This window comes from Canis lupus, chromosome 5, assembly GCF_011100685.1.
Source record: "Canis lupus familiaris isolate Mischka breed German Shepherd chromosome 5, alternate assembly UU_Cfam_GSD_1.0, whole genome shotgun sequence".
Lineage (NCBI taxonomy): Eukaryota > Metazoa > Chordata > Mammalia > Carnivora > Canidae > Canis > Canis lupus.
Genome location: NC_049226.1, coordinates 27,271,655 through 27,285,647, shown reverse-complemented (window position 1 = coordinate 27,285,647; position 13,993 = coordinate 27,271,655). Strand labels below are relative to the sequence as shown.

The window sequence follows — 13,993 nt, the reverse complement described above, 5'->3', positions numbered from 1 at the left end:
GGCTCTGTATTCAGAGATTGAGAGCACACATTGTAGCTGGCTTGCTCACTGCTGTAAACGAAGGTCATATAGAGAGCTGAAATATGGAGGAAATGAAATATACTCAACTGATGGCCCCTCACCCTGATAAGAATGCTTAAAAATGGTTAGAATTCTCAGTCAGTATGAATTCAAAGAAAAGATCAAAATCACCAGAAGGTTCTAAGAATGTAGGTCCAGATTTTTACATTTCCCTTTTTCCCCCCAAGAAGCTGTAACTTCTCAACTGAAATACTTTGTCTGTTAGCACACTTGCTACTTGCCCTGAGCTCCCAGCCCTCCCATTCTCACAGTAAAACAGTTCTGTCTTGTTAGAGCCCCCTTTGTGGCTCCTCAAGTCCCCGACTCCTTCCTCCTGAGCTGTAACTCCCTCAAAACACAGGCATGAAGGACAGAAAACCGGAGGCACTCACCAGCCATCACTGCTTGGGCTCTCTGGGCAGGAATAGTAGTGAAAATGAAAGCAACCTTCTTCCTTTGCTCTCAGAGGATTGGCATGCTAGTATTGCCTAAATGGGAAACCATAGCCTTTCAAATTCTCTTGTCTTTGCAGAGACAGAATTTGACTCTTCTTCTGATATGTACCTTAGTTCCTTTGGTAACAAGAAGTAAAATCTGTCTTTTCTCTTTACTGCCACACAGTTTCTGTGTTCTGTTTTGCAGTCTATTTTGACACCGTTAATAAGTCAAATTGACCCTCATTTGTTTCTGTGCCACCCCTAAGCCGCAAAATAGAAGGGACACCTCACTACAGGGATGCCTACTCCACCCATGAAGCGAGGCATGATCTTGCAAGGCTTAAGGGGAGCAGGAAGTCAACTGGAACCAGACAAACTGATACTTCTGTCACTGTTTTTAAAAACCCAAATAAGTGATCTCTTTTCTTCTCTCTTTCCTCATCTGTGTACTTGTCAGTTCTGGGAAAATGTATATATTTCTGTTTGTTGACTCTCTTACTTAAAATTATTTTTTTTAAACAACAGATGTTTTCTATCAAATTAAATAATCAATACATAATAAAATGTTATGAGATGAAGTAAGATCATTTACTTCTTTAATCTCATATTACAAACTAACCAGAGTTATATGCTCACCATTGAGAATTTCTGTCTTATGTTTTTAAAAAGAACTGAGAACAATACTGTTACTGCAGGCCACCATCAAGAGTCTCTTTGTATCCTTTGCTCTGACTATAAACTCACTTCACTTCTGACTTGGTTTTGCCATCATGATGCAGGAAATGGATCCTATGCAGTACTGTGCCAGCTATGCAGATGCATGGTCTACTTCTCCCTCTTGGACCCCTGACCTTCCATGTGAACAAGCCTGAGCTAGATTGCTGGAGGATAAGAGATATGTGGAGATGGCTACCCTGTGTGCAGGTGAACTCAGACACATGGAGATAAGAAGAACCACACAGTTGACTGATCAATTTGTGATCATTAGTGAAGGCTTATTGTTTTAAACCATTGTGTTTTGGGGATAGTTTGTTACTCACCAAGAAACACCTACAATTTGCTTTGCATAACTTTGCAATGTATGGCAGACATTTATAAGAGTAAAAACATTAGGAACTATCTCATTTTTTGATGACCATTTAGTATTAGCAATGTTGATAAATTATAATTTTTAAATGTTGTACCAATTAATGCAGAAGGTATCTGATCCAGTTGTACAGAAAAGAGGTTAATAAAAACCATATTCTCCAATACAGCTCTCCTATATTCAGTCCAACATTCTACATACAATTTCCCTAAATTATTATTTTTTTATTTTCTTGTGCTAATTTTCAGAACTCTCAATAATATCCCTATTTTATCCTTTGATTTTTTGATAAACCAAATACAAACAATACTATTGGCTACTTCATATGAAAAATAAGATCTAGTTCACTAACACTGCTCTGCTCCCTGTGCTACCTAATATTTAAAGACATCATGATTTTCAATTCTTTTCTTGATTAATTTTAAAGTATTAAGTAATATATTTAAAAATTTGCAAAATGCACAAATAAAGAAATAATCCTGAAAGCAGCAAAGGGGGAAAAAAAATCCTTACCTACAAAGGAAGACAAATAAGGCTGACAGTAGATCTCTCTGCAGAAATTTGGCAGGGCAGAAGAAAGTGCCATGATATATTCAATGTGCTGAATGGGAAAATCTGCAGCCAAGAATACTTTATTCTTCAAGGATGTCATTCAGAATAGGAGATATAGAGTTTCCTAGACAAACAAAAACTAAAGGCAACTTAAATAGCCCTGAGAGAAATATTACAGGCATTTCTTTGAGTGGGAAAGAAAACCAAAAGCAGTGAAGACTAGAAGGGATCAGAGAAATTCTCCAGAAACACCAACTTTACAAGTAATACAATGATATTGAAATCATATCTCTCAGTAATCACTCTGAATGGGGGTACCTGGGTAGTTCAGTACTTAAGCATCTGACTCTTGGTTTTGGCTCAGGTCATGATCTTGAGGTCGTGAGATTGAGCCCTGTGTGGGACTCCATGCTTAGCATGGGGTCTACTTGAGGCTCTCCCTCTCTCTCTGTTTCTCCTCTCTCTCTCTCTCTCTCTCTCTCTCAAATATATATTTTTTTTAAAAAAGCACTCTGAATGTAAATGGACTAAATACTCCAATTAAAAGCCATGGGGTATCAGAATGGATAAAAAAGACAAGACCCATCTATATGCTGCCTATAAGAGACTCATTTTAGATCTAAAGACCTGCAGATTGAAAGTGAGAGAATGGAGAACCATCTATCATGCTAATGGATGTCAAAAGAAAGCTGGAGTACCCATACTTTTATCAGACAAACTAGATTTTAAATGAAAAACTGTAATAAGAGATGAAGAAGGGCACTATATAATCAATAAGGGGTCTATCTAACAAGGAAATCTAACAATTGTAAATATTTATGCTACTGTTTGGGAGGAGCCAAATATTGAAGTCAATTAATAGCAAACATAAAGTAACTCATTGATAATAATACAATAGTAGTAGGGGACTTCAACACTACACTTACAGCAATAGACAGAACAACTAAGCAGAAAAGCCACAAAGAAACAATGACTTTGAATGACACACTGGACCATGTGGACCTAACTGACATATACAGAACATCTCATCCTAAAGCAGCAGAATGTATATTCTTTTCAAGTACACATGGAACATTGTCCAGAAAAGATTCAATACTCTCACAAATCAGGTTTCAACAAGTACAAAAAGAGAGATCGTACCATGCATACTTTCAAAGAACAATGCTATGAAACTTATTATCAAGCACAAGAAAAAAAATAAAGGAAAGGACACAAATGCATGGAAGTTAAAGAACATATTACTAAAGAATGAATGGGTTAATCAGTAAATTAAAGAAGAAATAAAATATATACATGTAAGTTGATGAAAATGAAAACATGATGGTCCAAAATTTTTGGGATGCAGCAAAGGCAGCCATAAGATGGAAGTGTATAGCAATATAGCCTTCCTCAAGAAACCAGAAAAGTCTCACATATACAACCTGACCTTACACCTAAAAGAGCTGGAAAAAGAACATCAAATAAAGCCTAAGACCAGCAGCAGAAGAAGAATAATTAAGAACAGAGAAATATATGATATAAAAACAAATGAAAAAGAACAGATCAACAAAACTAAGAGCTAAGTCTTTGAAAGAATAACAAAATCGATAAACCTATAGCCAGGATTATTAAAAAAAAAAGACAGAGAGAGAGAAATACAAATAAATAAAATCAGAAATGAAAGAGGAGAGAGCATAGCCAACACCAGAAATGTGAACGATTATAAGAGAATATTATGAAAATTAATATGCCAACAATTTGGGCAATCTAGAAGAAATAGATATATTCCTAGAAACATAAACTACCAAAACTGAATCAGGAAGAAATAGAAAATTTGAACATACCCATAAGTAGCAAAGAAACTGAATTACTAATCTAAAATCTCCCAGCAAATAAAAGTCCAGGGCCAAATAAATGCCTTCCCAAATGAACTCTCAGGGGAATTCTACCAGACTTTTAAGTAGGAGAGAATGCCTATTCTTCTGAAACTGTTACAAAATATAGAAATGGAAGGAAAACTTCCAAATTCATTCTACAAGGCCAGAATTACCTTGATGACAAAGCAGACAAAGACCTCACTAAAATGGAGAATTACAGACCGATGTTCCTGATGAACATGGATGCAAAAGTTCTCAAGAAGATACTTGAAAATCAAATCCAACATAGCATTAAAATAATTATTTCACCATGATCATGTGGGATTTATTCCTGGTCTGCAGGGGTGGATTGGTAGTCACAAATCAATCAATATAATACACTATATTAATATAAGAAAGGATAAGAATCATATGATTCTATCAATAGATGCAGAAAAAGCGTTATACGAAGTACAGAATCCATTCTTAATAAATACCCTCAACAAAGTAGGGTTAGTAAGAACATAGCTCAACATGATAAAGTCCATTTACGAAAAACCTATAGGTAATATCATCTTCAGTGGGGAAAAACTGAGAGCTTTTCTTCCATGGTCAGGAGCAAGACAGGGAAGTCCAGTCTCATAACTCTTATTTAACATGGTGCTGGAAGAAGTCCTAGTCTCAGAAATTAGTTAAAAAAAGAAATGAAAGTCTTCCAAATTGGCAAGGAGTCAAACTTTCACTCTTCACAGACAAGATACTCTGTAGAAAATATAAATATTGCATTGAAAAATTAATAAAACTGATACAAGAATTCAACAAAGTCACAGGCTATAACATCAACATGCATAAATCTGTTGCATTTCTATATACCAATAATGGAGCAGCAGAAAGAGAAATCAAGGAATTTATCCCACTTAAAATTGCACCAAAAATCATTAGATACCTGGAAATAAATCTAATCAAAGAAGTAAAGGATCTGTACTTTGAAAACTATAGAACACGTATGAAAGATATTAAAGAGGACACAGAGAAATGGAAAAGTATTTAATGTTAATGGATTGGAAGAACAAACATTGTTAAACTTTCTATACCATCCAAAGCAATTGACACATTTAATGCAATCCCTATCATAAATGTTGCTCAGTACTTAATTCTCCCTATGTAATTCTCTGTATAGAAGTTGATAATAGTCATGCCTGTACAATCTCCTCCATCCACAATTAAACTATTATTTTAATGTTTATTTTTATTTTTTAAATATTTTATTTATTTGAGAGAGAGAAAGTGAGCAAGAAAGAGGGAGAAGCAGACTCTCCACTGACCAGCCCCGCCCCCCCCCCACACACACACACACAACCTGGGGCTTGATCCCAGGATTCCAGGATCATGACCTGAGTTGAAGGCAGATGCTTAGCCACTGAGCAACTCAGGTGCCCCTAAACTATTATTTTTAACCTGTATTTTTATTTTCATTGTGTAAATATCCAAAGATTTTCATTGACTTCTGCATCCATAACCAAATGTTCCATGCTTTGTTAATACAATAACTGTAAATGTTAAAAAACAATGAAAATCATTCATACTGGTTATAAATATACTGGTTATGTATATACTCTCTGGCCAAGTGCTGTGTTGGAACTACATTTCCTTCTCTTTGGAGCTGATGCCTCCTGTAATTGTACATTCAAAGAATATTTCCAGCCTCAAGATCTATCACTTTGTTATTACCTGGTTGTACTTGCTAAGAGATGCCTTAGACTTGTCTCTTGCTCAAGTCTAAGGCATGCCTTCACACTTGACTCCTTCACTCTCACCTTTTGAGGACAGTGTTTGATAATAGTCCCATTGCTCTCCTGTATCATTTTCCCACTGAATGATATCATTGCTATAACCATAAAACACATTATAATGAACCTATTAAACACACACACGTAGACCTCTCTCTTCCCCACAACTCCTCAAAAGCTCTCCAAGCTCCTTTTATTCTCTCAAACCAGTTCCAATCACTCTTTTGTCTGTATCCTTGTATCAAAACAATTCTTATTAATGTAATTAGTGTCATTCACATTGACAAATTAAATTATTAATCCTCAATCACTGTTTTGACCAGTTAGAAGCATTTCATAGTGATATTTGCACCTCTTCTGGAAACACTTCATTCATCTGCCTTCCATATCACAACCTTGTCTTATGTCTCCTGTTACTTCACTGGCTGCTTCTCTTGGTGAGCTTTGCTGGTTAATTCATATCACAAGGCCACTGTTCCATGTGTCCTCACTTAGTTGGCAGTGTGATCCAGTCAGTATCTTGGTTTCAAAAACTGTTGATATATAGGAAGGCAGCACAAAATTTTATCCTCCAGCCTATGCCCGTCCCCTGAATGTCACACTCATATAGCCCGTATCAAATGGACATCTATTTGAATGCCTGGTAGACATTTCAGTCCCCCCAAATCTACCACGTGTTAGGGTGTTTTCCATGTTATTCTCTGGTTTTTCAGAGTAGAACACTTAATTATTATGTCCTTTATATAATTTTCTCCACTTCTGTTGGCTTTACCCTCCAAACGTGAAGATTGCTCCCTGTCTTTACATATTTCATACAGATCCAGACTACCAACAACTCTGAATTTCTGCAGTAGTCTTCTGAACCCTCTTTCTGGGTCTTCCTTGGCCCCATCCTTCTCATTGTCATCTCCACCCAGTAGCTAGAGTGATCTTGATAAAATGTAATTCGGGTAACTCGATTCATTTATCTGCTCCAAATTCTCTAATAGTTTACTATCTCACAGTAAACTATAAGGTCTTTTATAGCCATGACACCTATACTATCTGGACCTTGGGCAATTCCATGATCTCATGTCCTAGTCTCTTTGTCTGTGGATTCCAGCCACACAAACCTCCTTGCTCCTTCTCAAACACACCAACTACATTCCTGTCTCGGCCATTTCTCTTTGCTTTTCCCTCTGTCTGGAATGCTCTTCCTTCTTTCTCACATCTGGCTTCCTCTCTTTTATCAGGTCTTATTCTGCTGATAAATTATGTATTTATTTAGCTTCTATTTCTCTCTTTTCCTCACTAAATTGCAAGATCCGGGCATCCCGGGTGGCTCAGAGGTTTAGCGCTGCCTTCAGCCTGGGTTGTGATCCTGGAGACCCAGGATTGAGTCCTGCATCTGGCTCCCTGCATGGAGCCTGCTTCTACCTCTGCCTCTCTCTCTCTCTCTCTCTCTCTCTCTCCACTCTGTGTATTCTCATGAAGAAATAAATAAAATATTAAAAAAAATAAATTGCAAGATCCATGAGGATTTTCTATTTAATGCCTAATGCTTGACATAGTCATTATTCATTATTTATAGGTTTACTGAGTGAATGGATATTTTATGGATTTTGTGCATTTTAAAAAGTATTTCTTATGGTTTCTACACCTTTTTATCATCTGTAATTCACTTTTATTTTCATTTTTTTTTCAGCTCTGTTGAAATATAATTTATATCCAAAACACTGCATTTGTTTAACGTAGACATTTTGATGAGTTTAGACACACATATCCACCAGGATACCACCACTACAATGAAGGTGTAGCATTGTATATAGTGTTCTTAAATTTTATTGTATTAATTTATTACTCTTTTCCTTTATGTGACATACTTTCTGAATCTTGGAAATTTCCTAATATTTAAATTTCATGAAGATATTATCCTCTATTTTTCTCCTCCTAATAACTTAAAAGTTTTGGTTTTCATATTGAGATCTTTACTTCCTGAGGTATGTACTCTTTTGTGTAGGCTTGAGGTAGAATAATTATGTATGTGAGATTATGTACTTTTCTGCAAACTGATTTCTTGTCTTATTTTTATTTTACCTCTGCAACATGACATAGCCTATATTGCTCATTTTTATCCTTTATATTCTCTTCTATGTCTCTGTTTTGTTACATATGCCAACTGATAGAGCTTTTTTCCCTAATTTTTATTAAATTCTACTTATTAAATTCTACTTAGAATTTTTATTAAATTCTACTTAAATTCTACTTAAATTCTATTCTAAAATTTATTAAATTCTACTTAACATATGGTGTAATATTGCTTTCGGGAGTAGAATTTAGCGATTTATCACTTACAAATAACACCCAGTGTTCATCATAACAAGTACCCTTCTTAATATGCATCACACAATTAGCTCATCCCCATCCACCTCCCTTCATCAACTCTCAGATTGTTCTCCATAGTTAAGAGTCTCTTGTGGTTTGCCTCTCTTTTTTCCCCTTTTTTTTGTATGTTAGTCTGTTTTTGTCCTTAAATTCCACATATGAGTAAAATCATATGGTATATCTTTCTCTGACTGACTTATTTCACTTGGCAAAATACACTTTAGCTCCCTCCACATCAATGCAAATGGCAAGATTTCATTCTTTTTTATGGCTGAATGATGTTCCATTGTCACATCTTCTTTATCCATTCATCAGTCCATGGACATTTGTGCTCTTTCCATAATTTAGCTATTGTTGATAATGCTGCTATAAACATTGGGGTTCATATGCCCCTTCAAATAAGTGTTTTTGTATCTTTTAGGTAAATACCTCATAGTGTAAATGCTGAACCATAGGATAAGTCTATTTCAATTTTTTGAGGAACCTCCATACTGTTTTCCAGAATGGCAGTGTCAGCTTGCATTCCCACCTACAGTGTAAGAGAGCTCCCTCTCTTCTCTGCTTCTTTGCCAACATCTGTTGTTTACTGACTTGTTAATTTTAGCCATTCTGACAGGTGTGAGGTGCTATCTCATTGTGTTTTTTTAAATTTATTTATTCATGAGAGACACAGAGAGATAGAGAGACAGAGACATAGGCAGAGGGAGAAGCAGGCTCCATGCAGGGAGCCCGATGTGGGACTCAACCCTGGGACCCCAGGATCACTCCCTGAGCAGAAGGCAGACTCTCAAATGCTGAGCCACCCAGGCATCTCTCATTGTGGTTATGATTTGTATTTTCCTGATAATAAGTGATAGCATATTTTTATGCATCTGTTGGCCATCTGTATGTCTTCTTTGGAAAAGTATCTATTCATGTCTTCTGCCCATTTCTTAACTAGATTATTTGTTTTTTTGGTGTTGAGTTTGAAAAGTTCTTTATAGATTTTGGATACTAACCCTTTATCAAATATGTCATTTGAAAATATCTTCTCCCATTCCATAGGCTGTTTTCTTAGCTATTCTTAGTACTTTTCCTTCTAAACAAAGTGTATAAACAAGCTATTAAGGTCAAGAAAATACCATGTTAGGTTTTCTTTGTTTTCTTTGTTATTCTGTTAGGTATATATTAATTTGGGTGGGAAACTGAAACGTTTACATTTGACTTTTGGTCAATGATGGTGATATCCTTCACAGTAGTTAAATCTTTCCTTTATGTTACTCAATGATTTTTTTAAAAATATTTTTCCATATATAACTTGCAAAATTGGTTTGCAATTACCTTCAAATATCTTATGATGTTCTTTGCTATTGCAAGAAGAGGCTTTAAAAAGCAAACACTTCCTATCATCTTTTAAATATAAGAATGCTGTTAAATTTTGTATATTGATCTGAATTCTTGCAAATCCAGGAAACTTATTAATTTGAAGAGATTTTTAGTGAGTAAAATCCCATTTTTCAAGAACAGTGATGATTTTATTTCTTGTGTTCCATACTTTTTACTTTTGGCTTTATTGGAAATCCATTGCAAAATTAAATAGAAATATTTTTACTTATATATTATTTAAAGGCAATATGCAAATATTTCTGCATAAGAAGGCTATAGATTTTCTCATGTTAAGTGTTTCCCCGCTATTTCTATTTTGTTGATATGCTCTTTATTAAATACATGCATTAGGGATGCCTGGGTGGTGCAGCGGTTTAGCGCCTCCCTTTGGCCCAGGGTGTGATCGTGGAGACCCAGAATCGAGTCCCACGTCGGGCTCCCGGTGCATGGAGCCTGCTTCTCCCTCTGCCTATGTCTCTGCCTCTCTCTCTCTCTGTGACTATCATAAATAAATTTTAAAAAAAATTAAATACATGCATTAGATTAAGGAATTGCTTTTCACCTTGATTTTCTAGGGTTTTAATTATTTTTAACTGTAAATGAACCCTCAATACTATTGAATGCCTTTATAAACCTCTTAAATTTTTACATCTACTTTTTAATCTTTTCTGTTTAAAGATTTTATTTATTTATTTGAGAAAGAGGGAGACAGAGATAGTGACAGTGAGCATCAGCTAGGAGGAGTAGGAGAGGCACACTTCCCTTGAGCAGGGAGCTGGATATGGGACTCCATCCCACTACCCTGGCATCATGAACTGAGCCCAAAGCAGATGCTTAACAGACTGATAAACTTTAGATTGTGTTCAATGCACTCCTATTGAATTGTGTTCAAGCACTCCTACTTTTTAATCTTTTATTTTGAAGAAAGCTGTCATAAACATGTCAGTTAATCAACCGTAACCACATTTTTAAACACTAGTATCTTTACATACTAATTAATAAATATATTATTTCAGATATGGCTAGATTTGCTTTGCTAACATGTTTTTTAGAATCTTTACATGAGTGTTTGTGAGAAATCAGCCAGTATTTTTCTAACTCTTCCTTCTCTAATTTTGTTTCAGTTTTGTATAAGCCCTGTTAAAGAATTTAAAAAGCCTGCTTCTCTTTTTTATGGGGAAGTGTTTATTGAAAGTAGAGCTCATCAGTTTCTTAGAAGTTTTGAAATACATGCCTTTCCAACCATTTGGGTCTACGAATTTTTTTGCAGATAAATATGAAAAGAAAAATTAATTTGTTTAATGTCTATGGATCCATTCAGCTTTTTATTTTATCGTGTTTAAATTTTATTAATTTGCCTTTTCTAGAAAATTTTCTGTATATTTCCTCTGTATTATGTATGATATTCTCTAACTTTTCTCCCCTGTATTTATTCTTAACTATATTCACTGTACCTTTTAATCTCAGATATTGTTTTTGTGCTAATTCTGTTTTCTCACATTCTGTCTTGCTGAATGCCTGCGATTTCATTAGTTCTTTTAAAGGGCCAGCATTTGCTTCAGTAACCTGCTCAGTCCTTTGTTTCATTACCATTTCATTCATGCATTCTTATTCATTTGTATTATCTACTTACTTCTCTTTATGTATTGGTTTAGTATATTTCTGACTCCTTAAGTTGAATGCTTAGTTCATTTGTTTTTTTCTTTCTTGTTTTTGTATGTGTGTATATGTACATGTGTATATAGAATATGTATGTGCTTGTATGTGTGTATCTCCATTTTGTAAAAAATATTTTATTTATTTATGAAAGAGAAAGAGAAAGAGAGAGAGAAGGAGAGAGAGAGAGAGAGAGGCAGAGACACAGGCAGAGGGAGAAGCAGTCTCCATTCAGGGAGCCCGATGTGGGATTCGATGCCGGCTCTCCAGGATCCTGCCCTAGACTGAAGGCAGTGCCAAACCGCCGAGCCACCCAGGCTGCCCCTGTATCCCCATTTTGAACTACATGCAGTTGCAAGGTAGTCTTTCTGTTATTGGCTTTCTAATATTACCACTCAGTAGTCAGAGAATAAGGCATCTGTGCTATGTATTTTTGGATCTTTGTGATGTGACTTATATGTCTACATGGGAAGGCAAAGTCCAGAAATAAAACTGTCATGAATCTTTGTAGTGTGAGTTAACCCTAGCAGTTAAAAATTCTGTTAATTCCTACAATTCAGAATCCCTACAATTTTAGTCCTTTCTTGCTTTGAAGAGGTAACACAGCACAGTGGTTAATAGCTCATAATCCAGAGCAAGTCCAGAGCAATCACCTGCTAACTGTGTTTGGACAGGTATATTAATTTGCTGAAATCATAGTTTACTGAAGGAAAAAAATGAGGTCAACCTATAATGTTGGTTAAATAATCAATTAGAAGACTTCTCTAGATCATCCTATAGGTCCAGGGTTTGATAAGTATATAAATGAGGATCTAACCAGTTTACAGTTCTTGTCTCCAGATAGGGACATTCTCCTGTCACCCTTTGCTGAGGGCAAGTCATGGCCTGTTATGTTCAGCCAGAAGTGCTGACGCTGTATGAGTCACAAAGCTGGAAAGTCCGGCTAGCTTCTTCCATGCCATTTCCATTCTGTCACATTTTAGCTGAAATAATATTCTCTGTTAAAGGACGTAAAGGACACAGTTCATTTGCTTTTGTTTTTATTGAAATACGAAAGGTTACATGAGTGTGCTATGGTAGCAAAGGTATTTTTTGAAGTTGGTCAAGAAGAGCTGGACTGCCCATGATTGCCTGACGGAGAGAAAGAGAGCAGAATGTCAAGATAGTAATCCCTGGAAGCCTTCAGTCCATCCCTTGTCATGATTCCTTTGCCATCCTTCTCCAGGTGCATTTTGCCATTTCCTTTGGTTTATATTTGTGACCTTTATAGTCTGTTTGCCGAAAAATACTCCAGGGGATCTTTGCAAAACTTCAGTTACTAGATTATATCATTTCTCTGTGCAAAAGCACTTAAAAGATTCTGTCTCACTGGGGATAAAAAATTTAAAGTCTTTACCATGTGACCACTAAGGTCCATGTGATCAGGTTTCCTACCACTTTTCTGATTTTGTCTGCCATTTTTCCCAATTTCATTCTCCTCCAGGCTACACCCTTTTTGCACTTCTGTAAACACATGAGACATGTCTCTGCCTCAGGGTGATTGTATTTACTATTCCCTGAGCTGGGACACCTTTCCCCTCACAGGTACCACAAGATTCACTCCCGCCCCCCACCAGTATGTCCACTCTTTGTTTTGACTTCACCATTTTATCACTTGGAGGAAATTTTGCCTGAATAATCTATCTGTGGCACAACAATATCCACTTTGTGTGTCTCTTTAGCCTCTTATTTTTTATTCTTTTTCTCCTTTATTTTTTGCAGCTCTTGTCCCTTTCTGACCCAGGATAGATTTCCTTGTGTGGTTAGTGTCTATCTCCCCTCACTCGTGTGTGGGCTTTCTCAGAGCAAGGACTCCACTTATTTTGTTCCCTGGTACCGGTACCTAGAAAAGAACCTAGAACATAGTATGTGCTTGATGTGCTTGTCCCATAAGTGATTCAATCCCCAAGTGTTGTTCTATTGGACTAATTTGGCCTTAAAAGCTGTTATACTGAAATATCTGAGCAATTATGCAATCTATGTGTTAGAAACCCAGGGTAGGAGATGGCATGGGCACATATTTAAAATACTGAGATAAACCTCACTATTAAATAGAATTTAAATTATGTTTCTAAGAGGGAGATTCATAATTGCTTATGAGTGATTTAGAATGATATAAAGCTGCTCTGAGTGAGTAAAATAGTTGTGGGATCTAACCTTGATATACTCATTCTAAAATATTTTGACCAAAAATAATAATAACAATAATAAGTGTTAAGATGGATACTAAAGGAGTTTCTGAGCAGTATGTGCAAATGTGAACACACACTCTGAGTGTTCTGAGATCCACACTGTGAGAACAGTGCAGAACCAGAGTCTGCCCCTGTACAAGGTAGGTTTTATGCTGTCTGGTGATGGTAGCTCACAGACATGATGTAGTGCATGTACTTAGAGGACCAATGTCCTTCCTTCTCCATGATCAACCCCTCTGTTTTCTGTGTTTTGGGGATCAGAGGTAATATGTGGTAACTTGGCATGTGGGAGAGCAGGCCGGGAGAGAATGCGAGAGGTGAATATAAGTAATAATGGAGGGATGAGGACATTTCTGTTTTAATAATTGTTACCCTGTGTCCTTCACACTTTATTACTTCTCTCTTGGTTTCATTTACCTCACTGAAGGGTTGATTGTGGAGGCGAATATAGGATCCGGATGCACATAAGCAGAGTGAAAATAGCAGCTAATTGCTAAACTATATCAACAAGAAACACTAATGTGACCACCTAAGCTGTCAGCTGCCATTTGGTCATTGGGCCTCACCACCAATGTTACTTTCCCGTTTACTTCACCTGCTAACAGCTCTTGATACT

At 36.2% G+C, this 13,993-nt stretch overlaps 1 long non-coding RNA gene across 1 annotated transcript in view; it reads left to right on the top strand.

The window, feature by feature from the left end:
* The window catches only part of LOC106558805, a 55,898-nt gene extending 54,222 nt beyond the window's left edge, over window positions 1-1,676 (top strand). Inside the window, exon 4 of the long non-coding RNA XR_005359358.1 lies at window positions 1,277-1,676. This is a non-coding gene — a long non-coding RNA (uncharacterized LOC106558805). The remainder of the gene's footprint in view (window positions 1-1,276) is intronic.
* The last annotated feature ends 12,317 nt before the right edge of the window (window positions 1,677-13,993 follow it).